The following is a 13,385-nucleotide window of genomic DNA, read 5'->3' as shown; positions in this document are numbered from 1 at the left end:
TGGGTGGGGCTCCATGCTCAGCGTGGAGTCTGCTTGAGATGCTCTCTCCCTCTCCCTCTCCCTCTGCCCCTCCCCCTGCTTGTGCACAGTCTCTCTCTCTCTCTCAAAAAAAATAAATAAAATCTTAAAAAAATTTTTTAAAGTATGGGGCGCCTGGGTGGCCCAGTCGTTAAGCGTCTGCCTTCAGCTCAGGTCATGATCCCAGGGTCCTGGAATCGAGTCCCACATCGGGCTCCCTGCTCAGTGGGGAGCCGGCTTCTCCCTCTCCCACTCCCCCCTGCTTGTGTTCCTGCTCTCGCTCTCTGTCAAATAAATAAATAAAATCTTTTAAAAAATAAATAAATTTAAATATATGTAAATGGAGTCCAGAGGGATCATTATCCCCTTGAGATGTACACCAAAACACAAAACAAGACACAGATTTTTCTGGAAAGAGTTACCCAAAACTTCCATCACCTTCTTAAAAAAAGTGTCCATGATCCAGTAAAGGTTAGGAAGTACTAGGGAGCCATCACAATTTGGGGCAGATGAAAGATCTGAAGTTTGTGTTGTGGATTCACCCTCTGATGGAGCCGGCTGGGGAGGGGAGTGGTTAGGGGAGAGTTTTCGGAGGCTGATACAAACCCCCAAGAGGGATATTCAGCCGGCAGGGGAATGGAGAAAAAAGGACCATCTGAGAGGTAGCATGCACAGGATTTAGGGCAATTGGATGAAAGTGGCATAGGAAAAGAGAGGTAAAGTTTAGAATTATGGCTAGAATTCTAAGGAAGAAGATATAAAAGAAATGGGACTGACTTTTAAATGACACAATTGCTTTTTTATTTATTTTTATTTTTATTTTTGAGGTATAGTTGACATTCTATCTGCATAATTTCTTTTAATCTGCCAGAGACAGAAGGAATATTTTCACAAATCCAGCCCAGGGTGCCTTTCAAACCACAAGCTACTAGGCAGTTTGCCAGAATTTCGTTTTAGCCTATGGTGCGTTTTGATGGGAGAGTCAGACACACTATTCTCATCCTCTACATCATGTGATTCTCATCCAGAAATTCTGTAAGATCCTAATGGCTTAGCAAGAACCCTAGAGTTACCTGTTTACCTATAGGAAGATGGTGTTTCAGTGGGTCACCTCAGAGCCTCCCCGACCTTTGTAAATACAGAAGGTATCTCCTACAGTTCTATAGAAACAAGCCACGTGGGACAGGTTATTCCAATCTCCACAACAAATAAGGAAGGGTGAAGAGGACTCCAAGGTTTTCAGCTGGAGTTATTGTGTTATGATTTTCATGGTGAAATAGAACGTAGGGAGAGAAGCAGGTCTGTGGGAAAGGTGAGGGTTTGATAATCAAACTGGGTGTGGGCAAACTGAATCCAAGGTATCTCTGAGACACTTTTTTAAAGATTGATTGATTGATTGATTTGGGGGGAGGGTGCGGAGGGGCAGAGGGAGAGAGAGAATCTCAAGCAGACTCCCCACTGAGTGCAGAGCTTGACTCTGGGCTTGATCCCATAACGCCAAGATCGTGACCTGAGCCGAAATCAAGAGTCAGACACCCAACCGACTGAGCCACCCAGGTGCCCCCAAGGTATCTCTGAGACATTTTATCAGCTGGGAACCTTTGGGTTGTGGGTGACAGCATCCTGAAACCTATGTGAATAGAAGAGGGATTGTGTTGGCTTATATAACTAAAAACTCGGGGCACCTGGGTGGCTCAGTCATTAGGCGTCTGCCTTCGGCTCAGGTCATGATTCCAGGTCCTGGAATCGAGCCCCGCGTCGGGCTCCCTGCTCGGCGGGGAGCCTGCTTCTCCCTCTCCCACTCCCCCTGCTTGTGTTCCCTCCCTCGCTGTGTCCCTCTCTGTCAAATAAATAAATAAAATCTTTAAAAAAAATAACTAAAAACTCAAGAGGTCCTACTGCAGGCATGGCTGTATCAGGTTCTCAAATAATGTTATCAGGCATCTGTTTCTCGCCATCTCTTGCCTCCTTTTTCTCTATTATGTTTTCATTTTAGACGGATTCTCCTCCACATTGCAGCAGTCAGGCCCACCAGCAGTTTCCAGCTTACCTGCTAACAGCATAACAACCGCAGCCATGCCCCTGTCCCAAAGGTTCCAGCCAACCTCTCGGGCCTAATTCTGACGGGCTCTGACTGGATACCCACCCTTGAATCAATGACTGTCATTTAATTGACTAAATCTGCTGTGGTTGACAGTCTCTGAGTTGGCCCTTTGGTGATGGTACTTCCTAGTATTTGTACCTTTGCATAATCCCTTCTCCAAAGTAACTTACTTCTAACTAATAGTATATGGCAATGTTGAGGGGTTGCCACTTTTTTTAAAGTTCATTTTATTTATTTATTTTAAGTAATCGCTATGCCCAATCCAGTGTGGGGCTTGAACTCACCGCCCCGAGATCAAGAGTTGCAGGCTCCTCTGACTGAGTCAGCCAGGTGCCCCTAGGAGTTGTCACTTCTGTGATTAGGCGACAAAAGATTGTGACTTCCCTCTTGCTAACAGACTCTCTCTCTTGCTGGCTTCGATGACGCAAGCTGCCATTGTTGGACACAGCCACATTGCTAGGAACTTGAGGGTAGCCTCCAGCCAACAGCCACCGAAGAAATGAGGCCCTCAAAGAATGGAATCCTGCCAACCACAATGAAATTGAGCTTGGCAGCAATTCCTTCGCCCACTGAGTCTTCAGAGGAAACCCAGCCCTGGGGGACACTTTGATTGCAGCTTCATGAGACATCATGATTAGAGGACCCAACTAAGCCCTGCCCAGATTCCTGACCCACAGAAAATTCGAGAAGATAAATGAGTGTTGTCCTAAGCTATTAGGTTTGGGGCTAATTGGTCACATAGCAACAGACAACTAATAACACCTGGGTTGTGTGATTGCCCCTGGAGGGGTAGATGAGGTCAGCCTCAGGTGAATCATGGGGATGGAAAGTAGAGAAGAGGTGTCTCCACAAAGGAAAGCTAAGGTGTAGTTACCAGAAGGGGAATGAAATCTGGGTAGGCAAAAGTATCCGATGTCTACCTCCCACAGATGTTTGAGAATGTAGGGAGGCAGCTGGAAACATACCTGGATCTAGAGATTTGACAGTGATTCATGCATCGGTGACTGTTGAAACTGTAAGAATGGATACAGTTGCCCCCAAAGAGAGAAGGGTCAAGGGCCGATCTCAGGAATGGCAACCGTGAAGGGGCAGATGCTATGAGAGCAAAGGTGATTAAGTGAGGAGAGAGGTAGAGAGGAAGACATGTTCGATGCTGGACAACTTCACTTTGGTCAGTGAGACACACATCTGAGGAGGCACAGAAGTTGACTTCTGTTAGAAATCTGGGCTTTTAGTTCAGAGGTTGTATATTGAGAAGCCGCCATCCACATAGAAGTGACTGTTGGGGGTCCCTGGAGGGCTCAGTCGGTTAACCAGCGGACTCTTGATTTTGGCTCAGGTCATGATCTTGGGGTTGTGGGATCAAGCCCTGTGTCGGGCTCCACACTCAGTGGGGAGTCTGCTTGAGATCCACTCTCCCTCTGCCTCTGCTCCCCCACCCCCACCCCCATTCGCTCACTCTCTCTCTCTCTGACTGTTGAGATCAGGCATGTGTATGATTTTGCCCAGTGACTGAGTATGGAGGGAGAGAGGGCTGGACAAATCCTTGCAGACTGTGTGTATGTAGGGCGTGAGGGAAGGAAGAGGGCCCACGGGGAGGGATCGGAGATGGGGCAGTGGGAGAAGTAGGAGGCGACCCAAGAGAGACCAGTCTTCCAGAAGCCATGGGCGTTTCTGACATAGTCCAGAGAGGCAAATGCTTCAGAGAGGTTGCGCGTGATGGGGATGGAGAAAAGAATGCGATTGGTAACGAGGGGGTCAAAAGCCGACTGGCACGGTGAGGAGTTTCCTGGTCGGTTGTGGGACACCTGAGTACGTGTGTAGGCTGAGGATGAAAGTCTGGGCTGTGTCCCCCCGCCCCCGTCTCGGCCGCCTTTCTTGAGTGCCGCTTCAGCTTGCTGAGATACCAGGGTCCAAAACGGCCTGCGACCTAGGTGTGGGCAAACTTTTGTTATACAGGGCCTGTTCTTCTAGGGCTTTGCTGGCCATGTGGCCTCTGTCACAACTCCTCAGCTCTGCCACGATAGTGTGAAAGCCGCCAGAGACCGTCCCTAACCACACGGGCACCGCTGTATTCTGCTGAACTTTCTTCACAAGCAGGCAGAGGGCAGGATTTGGCCCGCAGGCTGGAGTTCGCTGACCCTCGCTCTAGGCTCATGGAAAGGGATTGGAGGTGCAATACATGGCACAACTGATGAAGCAAGAATAGGATTAAGACCTCAAGGCAATGGGTTTGCCTCAGAAAGAAAGTTCTTTTTTTTTTTTTTTTTAAGATTTTATTTATTTATTCGACAGAGAGAGACAGCGAGAGGGAACACAAGCAGGGGGGAGTGGGAGAGGGAGAAGCAGGCCTCCCGCCGAGCAGGGAGCCCGATGCGGGGCTCGATCCCAGGACCCCGGGACCATGACCCGAGCCGAAGGCAGACGCTTAACACCTGAGCCACCCAGGCGCCCCAGAAAGGAAGTTCTTAACATTTATTTGGGCACCTGTTATGGTCTGACTTCCTCTTCATGTGTCCGCCTTGTACTCCTCAACTGGGAGCACCTCAGGGCCAGGAATGTTTCCTAGCAATGATTCCAGAGCCTTCCACAGGAAGCGCTCAGACACATAAGTAGTGGAGAGAAGCAGGATGGTAAAAAGACAGAGGTCCCTTATCCTGGAAGGAGGGGAAACCGAAGAGGCTCCCGTGGAAGGGCCTGTTATCATCTCAGCGAATTAGGAGGCGCTGATTAGCAGCCAAGCTACCCCCACTGATGTTGAAGCAGGGAGGCAGCTCTTCCGAACATTTCCGATTCAGTCCTTCCAAGAGGTGAATTGGGGCAGATGGTCTCCCCTTCTCACAATTACAGAATTCCATGTGGTGCACCCTGGGGTAGGACTCTGGGGGTTAGGGAGGAAAGCAAAGGGAGTACCTCCAGAATGATCCCGGACTTGCCGTGCGGACAGTGGGAAAGGGAGACCACTACAAAGCCCTGGGACATTCTGGAAACTCCCAGAGGAGGTGGGGTGGGGTGGCTAGGAGCCAAAGAGCTCCTGGATCTTCTTTTTTTTTTTTTTTTTTTCGCAGTCTTATAACAGGTTGGACCATGTCCGGCTGTTTCCGGCCTCCTTTTCAACTCTTTCCTGAGGATGGACGGGCCAGGCAGGGATTTGGAAGGTGGTAAGCGAAAAAGGAAGGTTTCTCCGTGCAGCCCATTCCTGGGCAGGGGAAATCCAGAGACTGCAGACTGAGCCGAGAGGGACGGAGGAGAGTCTATCCCCTGATGGGGAACTGGGGTCCACGGTGTCCTGGGAAGAATGCTCGTGGAACATAAATAGGGGGCCTGCAGACAACGTCGGGGGGGGGCACCAGAGGGCTGAGGGTGGAGGCACTCAGGCAGCTGGAGGAAGAAGTGGGAGGCATCTCTTGGTGGCAAAAAGGAGAAGAGCACCTTCAAGCAAAACAGGGTCTTCGGAGCTGAGTAGAGGCCAGAGGGAAGAGTTTGAGCCCTCCATGATCCTCCCCAGTCTGCTTTCCATCCTCCTCGCTATTCCCCTTCATCCATCCTAGGTTCTCACTGAATTTCCCACCCAGCCCGAACACTCCTCCTTTCTCGCACCTTCTCGTCTCTAAATCTTTTCTATTCTTCGAGTCTTCGGAGCTACTTCCTCTAGGAAGCCTTCTTAGATTCCATTCTCCACGGGAGGCCATCCCTCTTCCTCTGATCTCCTTATCTGTCTGTTCCCCGGAGAAGTCATTTAGCAATTTTCACCTGGCAGTAAAGGAGTCTTGAAGACAGAAGCCATTCTCCTGTCTTCCGCTCACCTGTGGCACGTTACCCGGGCAGAGGCCATCTGGCAGTGGAAGTGGATAAAGATGAAGTGGATAAAGAGCTCTCTACCAGCTCCCTGCAGCGGTTCTTTCTCTGCTGGTTTAGGGCCTTGGATGTGCCAATCGGAGCCTGTAGCCACCAGAATTCTGGACAACTTGCAGCCCTCCTCTTCCAGAAGCCCCAGCCCTTTGTTCAGTCTTTCTTTTTTTTTTTTTAAAGATTTTATTTATTTATTTGAGAGAGAGAGAATGAGAGAGAGAGAGAATGAGAGAGAGAGAGAGCACGAGAGGGAAGAGGGTCGGAGGGAGAAGCAGACTCCCCGCGGAGCAGGGAGCCCGATGCGGGACTCGATCCCGGGACTCCAGGATCATGACCTGAGCCGAAGGCAGTCACTTAACCAACCGAGCCACCCGGGTGCCCCCCTTTGTTCGTTCTGCTTTCTGGTCAGCCCAAGGATGAACCCAGAGCCACCCTCCTACCCCACGGCTTTCTCTCCTCATGGTAGAAGACGGCACAACGGAGTCACTCAATCACATTGGTGGAGGGAGCGGGGTGTGGTGGCTGCCCATGTTCTCGTAACCCCGGCATACCCAGGAGCCTATCTGGCCCTCCCATGGAGCCGACTATCCCTTGATATCAGCCATACATTTGTCCCGGGTCAGAGAAATACATTTAATGAATGAACTTAATGATGTATGTGGGCAGGGGTGGGAGGGGGATGGAGTGCAGAAGCCCAGAGACAGGCACTAAATGTATGGGTGTGTGTTAGCCTGTAAAGCAAAATAACCTGCGGCTTGCCCTTGGGCCAGGGACATCTACCCTCACCCCATCCACATCTTGGTTTCCATCCCTGAAAAAACAAGAAGGTGGGGCCAACCTGCAAATTCCCTGCTAGCCCAAATCTTCCATGGTATCCTATCTCAGCTCCCTTGTCAGGCAGAGATTAACATGAGGAAAGGATTCCTGACAGAGGTGGCCAGGATTTGAACCTCAGTTCCTGGACATTGATGCCCTTGGTGATTTGTGATTTGGATCTAGAGGATTTTGTATCTGAGGATGAAGAGAAAGGATTTGTTCCCGCTCCTCCCCCACCAAGAATCATGGAATGTTATTCACCAGCAAGACCACAAGGATTCTAGACCTGCACTGTCCAATATGATAGCCAACAGGCTACATGCGGCTATTTAAAAGTAATTACAGGGGCGCCTGGCTGGCTCAGTCAGCTGAGCATGCCACTCTTGGTCTCGGGGTTGGTTGTAAAGTTTGAGCCCCACATAGGGTGTGGAGATTACTTTTAAAAAACCTTTTTTTTTTTTTTTTTTAAAGATTTTACCCATTTATTTGACAGAGAGAGAGATAGCGAGAGCAGGAACACAAGCAGGGGGAGTGGGAGAGGGAGAAGCAGGCTCCCCGCAGAGCAGGGAGCCCGATGCGGGACTCGATCCCAGGACCCTGGGATCATGACCCGAGCCGAAGGCAGACGCTTAACGACTGAGCCACCCAGGCGCCCTACTTTTAAAAAATCTTAAAAGTAATTACAATTAAATGAAGTTAAAAAGCCCGTTTCTCAGTCACACTGGCCACATTTCAAGAGCTCGATAGCCACATGTGGCTAGTGGCTACCATATCAGATGATACAGATAGAGAACATTTCCATCTCCACACAGAAACTTCTATAGGACCATGCTCTGCTAGACCAGTCTATTGCAAATGAGGAAACTGAGACCCAGCGAGCAGACAGGACATCACCAAGCATGTTATGGGCGGACGTGGGCCTAGAACAAAGGTTCCCCACTGCCAGGTCTGACTCACACCCTATTCCCTGCTGCCTCCTTCCCCCATGCCTGTTTGGGCTCCCCCAACTCAGAGCCCCTAGTGGGCCCAGCACGTGGGCCAGGCCGGGCTGGTCCCAGGGGATGTTTGTGACCGAGCAGAGCTCCAGATGCTGCGCATTCCTGGTAGGGTCAGACCTGCCCCGCGGCACTCAGGGAATTAGCTTCTCTGAAGAGCCTCAGATCTTTCCGGAGCTGCCCTCTCTTCCTGCCCAGCCCAGGGGGCTGCCCGGTTCGGGAGCGCTCCGCAGCTCTCTGCTCTCCCGGGTGAGGCTGAAAAGCTGGGCGGATTCCCTGTTGGAGAGGTACTTCTGCTCCAGGAGGGGCTGCAGGGGGACGGGAAATCGCACCCCTACATCTAACAAGGTCTCCAAGTCCAGCACAGGGGGCATCTGGGAACAGGGTTTCTGCCGGCCCAACCTTGGGGCCGCATTTGGCGGGAACCGGACCTGCCTCCACCTGCAGCCCTGTGTGTGTGTTGGGGGGGGTGATGGAAAGAGCCGGCAGAGGGGCTTCCCGGGGTGGGGGCAGGGGGCGAGAGGCCGGGGGAGGGGGCTCCCGGGAGCGCCCTGACCCCGCCGGCTGTTGGGAGGCGGAGGGGATGGGGGTTGGGGGAGAAGAGGGGAGCCTGGCAGCCAATGGGAGGGAGGATCTCGTTTCAAAAGGGTTAACCCACAGCCAATGGGAGCCTGGGGGAGCGGATCCTGCTCACTCCATTCAAGAATCCCAAGTATTCAAGATGGACGGCAGGGAGTGTGGAAGGAGAAAGGGGGCGAGGGGGGAAGAGCGAGCTGGGCAGAGGCGAGGGCGCCGCGGCCGGCCGGCCTCGGGACTCGGCCCGGGCGGCGGGGCGGGCGCGGGGGCCCGGAGCCGGACCCGGGAAAGGGGCAGGCGGGGTGCGGGAGGGCGTGCGAGAGGGGGAGCGAGGCCAGGGAGGGAAGCCGGGAGGGAGGGAAGGGCAGAGAAAGAGCCCGGGAAGAAGGAGGTGGCAGGCAGAGGAACGTAACGAAGAGCAATGTGTAGGTATCGGGAGCTCCCAGAAGGGTAACGCCACCGATTTTCGGTTTTCTTCTCTCTCGGGCGGGGAGGGGGTGGTCTGGGCTCTTTCTCTCGTCTTCTCGTTCCCCCCTTCATTTTCCCCCACTCGTGGGCATCTCTTCTGGGGCTCCTTTCGAAACCACTGCAACTGGGAAGCACTGGGCATGTCTCGCCGGGGTGGCTTCACTGTCATTTTCCAGCGGGGGGTGTGGTGGGGAAGGGGCGGGGGGCCCGGCTGGGCAGGGCTGAGGCTGGGCCATCTGTCCGTGCCCGGGCGTGTGTGGGAGGGTGTGGGGGTGCGGGGCACGGGGGCCCTGGCGGGGTGTGCGGGGAGGGAGACGCAGAGGCTGGAGGGCTGGAGCCGGGCAGGGAGTTATGCATCCTGAGAAGTTGTGGGGTGAGCCAAGGGGCTGTGTGTGGGTGGGAGGCCCGCTCTTGAGCTCAGAGTGTGCGGTATTAAGGGGTGCGGGATTGCGGGGGAGCTGTGTGCTCACACTCCAGAGCTTGCTGTTTGGGTAAGTGTGGAGTAAGGGCTGAGCTGTGTGGCAAGTATGGCTGGGAGTTTGTGTGCGCGCGTGTGTGGTCCAGCCTGGAGGTGTGTGTGTGCGGGGGGAGGGGGGCACAGTTGGGTGTTGAGGGAGAGAGCCCCTCACCCTCCACTTTCCCCCTGCCCCTCTCATCCCATTCACAGAACATGGCTTTCAGGACCCTCCTGGTCTCCTCCGCCTGTCGCCATGGCTGCGGGGAGGGGGTGGGAGGAGACAGTTGGGGCCAGCCCCTGCCCCTGCTGCTCCGGCTAACCCTCCACCTGCCCTTTCTCTCCCTTCCACAGGCTGGGCCCCATCCCCTGCTGCTCTGGGGGGCAGGGGCCGGAAGATGGTGGCCAATGAGGAGGGGGAGTGGAGAGAACTTGAGCCGGGGCCTCCCCTCCCCCATTTCCTCCTCGGTCTCTACACCCGCCTCTGGAAGGAGCTGGGGGATGGCTCCTGGGCCCGAGGTGGGGGAGGGGCCCTGCTGGCTGGTGAATCGCAGGGCCCGCTCTGGAAGGAGTTGGGTGTGAGAGCTGAGGGGATCTTGGCCCTAGCCCCCTCTCCCTGCTCTGCCCAAGGAGAGATCTGGGCACTCCTTGGTGAATAATCTTCCAGCAGCCTCCCTGAAGCAGGCTGGGCAGTCCTGTCTCTACTCCTCTGCTCCCTCTTGGCCTGATCCAGTTTGCCCAACACAGCGGCCTGGTGACTGACCCTAGCGGGGCCTTGGTTTCCGTCATTGCAACTGTGCAAACTGTGGGACGGGGCCCCGTGTCTGCAGATCACAGGAGCAAACTCTCCTGCTTCCTGGGGGGGTGGGAGGAAGCTGGAGGGGAAGCCCAGAGGAAGAGCTCCTAACTGGAATCCTGCCCTCCGTGCCTCCTGCTGGCTGTGGAGTGGGGAGGAGGGCATCTCCCAGAGACAGCTCCATCCCATGCAGGCCTTCACTGATTGGTATGCCTGAGGAATCAGCCCCCCAGCCTCTGCCCGATTTGGGGGGCACACTGTTTACCAGGTCAGAACTGGAGTTAGGCTTCTGAGACCAGCGCTTTAGCCAGGAACGGGCCCCGCTGGAGCTCTGAACCTTTGGCTTTGGGTTTTGATCAGTCTCGGGATTGTCCATCCAATGTTTAAGTCCCCTTGAATGGGATAGGATGGTGAAGTTGTGAGTGAGCTTGAAGACTCTAAGGGGAGTCCCTGGATAAAATCAGGAATGGCTCAGATTCTGATCTCACCGCCCATGAAAGCCCATCCCCAACCCTCACTGCAAGAGAGGGAATCGCCCTCACGATTTTGTTTGATGTTGAATCCATATGGTGGATTTGATGATCTCAGAGGGGAGAGGCAGGGGTGGGGATTCTCCTGCAGCTTCCACCCCTAGACTTGAAAGCTTCACTGTGTTGCTGGGACCTGTGACTCTACTCTTCCACACTCTGGTCCTGGAGGTCCATCTGAGGTTGTCCCCTTGAGGCCTAGAACTCCTGTTTATCTGAACTAAGAGGAGGGAGAGCCTTCAAGTAGGGAAGAACAGAGGGTGCTGTGCTCCTGCTCAGCAAGCTCCTCGGGAAGAGAAGCTGACAGATCAAGTGCAGTGGAACACAGTTCCACGTGAGTGTCCCCCAGACTTTTGTGGTTGCTATCAGTCCCTTCCAATTGAGTACCGAGGTCTCCCCTTTAGCTGCCTCCATGGACCCTGTCTCCCTCCCCGACCACCCAAAACCTTAAGAAAAAGGCAGTCTCTGTTGGGAAGGGTGTGAGGAAGGAGGCCAAAGGAGGAGGGGAACAAGAAATAGAGGGTTAGCACTGAGACGGAGGAAAGGGGTCTCGAAGATGAGAAGGGGCAGAGGGAGGCCAAGAGAGCTGAGTGGGCCGGGGCCTGGGAGAAGGGGCGAGGAGGCAGTGCCGGCATGCCTCTGCTGCGGGCCGGAGCTCTTTTCACATTGTGCTACTGTCTGCACCTACCACTAGCAGTGCAATGTTAAAAGGGCATTGGCCGCGTAGTGCTACCCAGCGCCGGCTGCCTCCTCAGCATCAAGACTTCCTCTCCCCTCTGGGCGCCAATCAGCTATCCTCCTGGTAAGAATCTGGGAAACCTCTTGGTAGTCATACTAACAGCTCACATGTACGGAAGCACTTCCACGTGCTAGACACTTCATCCTCGATGAAACCGAATAACTTCTTGGCAAGTAACACCCCCATTTTACAGATGAAAAAACTGAGAGCCAGACAGATCTAAGCACTGTGGCCACGGCTACACAGCTCTTGGATTGCAGAGCCTAGATATAACCCTGTCCTAAGTCTGCCAGCTCACCCATTTTTTTTGTAGACCTATCTGGAGAGGTTTGAGTAGGTTCTGTCCCCTGGGAGGTTGCCTGCGCGGAGGGTTGGAAGGTTTTGATGCCACCTGCTGGTTGTATGAGGGTATCTTCCAAAACCTTTAAGGACCTTTAAGGACAAAAGTGGTGGCTTGTCTCAGGAGGAAGAGTTCCCAGGCTCAACCTGGGATTGGAGGGTGGGTGGAGAAGGTTGGGAGTATCACCGATAGGACCAGAGTAGACCTCCATGAGAAAAAGTGGATGCACAGCCACGGAGAGGGGCTAACCTGGAAGGACTGCTCACCAGGGACAAGGACCGTGTGCCCCTGGCATTCCGCACCTGCAGCCTTTAGGGCGTAAAAGGGAGACCTTATTTCTGCCTGCAGTTCCCAGCACGACCCCGCTGGGAAATACACCGTATTTGATAATGTTGCTTCTCCAGGGTACACCTGTCTGGGCATCCCAGGTTTGGACAGCACTGCCCATGGCCTGACCTTAGAGATTAAATAGAGGCCACAGAACGATTCCTTCCAGAGAGATTACAAAGAACTTGAGAGTAGTCACTACACCACTTACTTCTCTGTTTCCCACAGTGCCCAGTTAATGAACATTTGTGAAAATAAACAGAAGGGGGGGCAGATTTGGGGAGCTTTAAGGTAGCTAATTTGTGCCTGATTTTCAGGGTTAGTGCTTGGGGCTTGAGAAGGGAAGCCTTCCTGGGCTTTGGTGCAGTAAGTGGGACTGCGAGCGTTTCTGGGTCCCTTGCGGGAGCCTGAGAGCAGCGTCTCTAGGTAACACCGGATGCGCAGAAACTGAACAATGGGACAGATTCCTCTGAGGCCTCTCAGACGGAGGGGCTGGACATCATTCCTTCGTGGCTTGAATTTGCCTTCTTGCATCTCTGGGTCTTCTACTTCTCTCCTGCCTTTTTGCCCAGACAGCCTCTCCGTGCTGACGTTCTCTGTATCATTTGACAGTCCAGGTAGCTTATGTCCCTTCCTTTCTTCGGTGTATTAACATTTCTGTTTGAGCCTCTTTCTCTGGGCACAAATCAGCCATTTGATGAAGTCACTCCACTCTTGTTCAAAAAACAAGAATTTTTCAGTGTTTTCCCAATGCCCTTGGGATGAAATCTAGATCCCTAAATGGTCTGTCTTTCCTGTGTCCTCTCTCTCACCCACTGGCATTTCCACTCCAGCGCTGGGAAACTTCTATTCCCTCCTCAAATTAAGCTCAAACCACTTGACACACACAATTCTGTAACAGTCCCCCTCACCACTTCCCCCTGTGCCCACCCCAGGGCTGCTCCTCCACGGGCCATCAGTCATCACTTCTGTGAAGTCTTCCTTGACTCCTCAAATCTAGGCTCAGCCTCTCCTAGGAGCTCCCGAGCCTGCTGCCCAGAGCCCTTGTCCCCTGTTCCTGGAATTGCCTGGTTATTGTCTGTCCTCCCTAGCAGGAAGGACTGAACGTCCCCCAAAGTCAGGCCACGGCTGCCTTGCTCTCCATTGCATCCCCAGTGCTGAACACAATGCCTGCCGGGTCATGGGTGCTCTACAAAGATCTGCAGTATCAATGAATGAATCTGGATAACAAGCTAGCTTACCAAAAAAAAAAAAAAGGTATTTTTATGATGTGTACAGTTCTCCCTGCAGTTGTCAGTCACCCAACAAACAACAATGGGGATTTCACATCACTGCCAAAAATTGCACATGGGTCACACGGTTGCACTGATGGG

Source organism: Eumetopias jubatus, unplaced genomic scaffold, assembly GCF_037043125.1.
Source record: "Eumetopias jubatus isolate StellerSeaLion01/CBP00866 unplaced genomic scaffold, mEumJub1_p1.0 scaffold_13, whole genome shotgun sequence".
NCBI classification, from domain to species: Eukaryota; Metazoa; Chordata; class Mammalia; order Carnivora; family Otariidae; genus Eumetopias; species Eumetopias jubatus.
The sequence above is the reverse complement of the archived record's forward strand: the minus strand, read 5'-3'. Positions refer to the sequence as shown.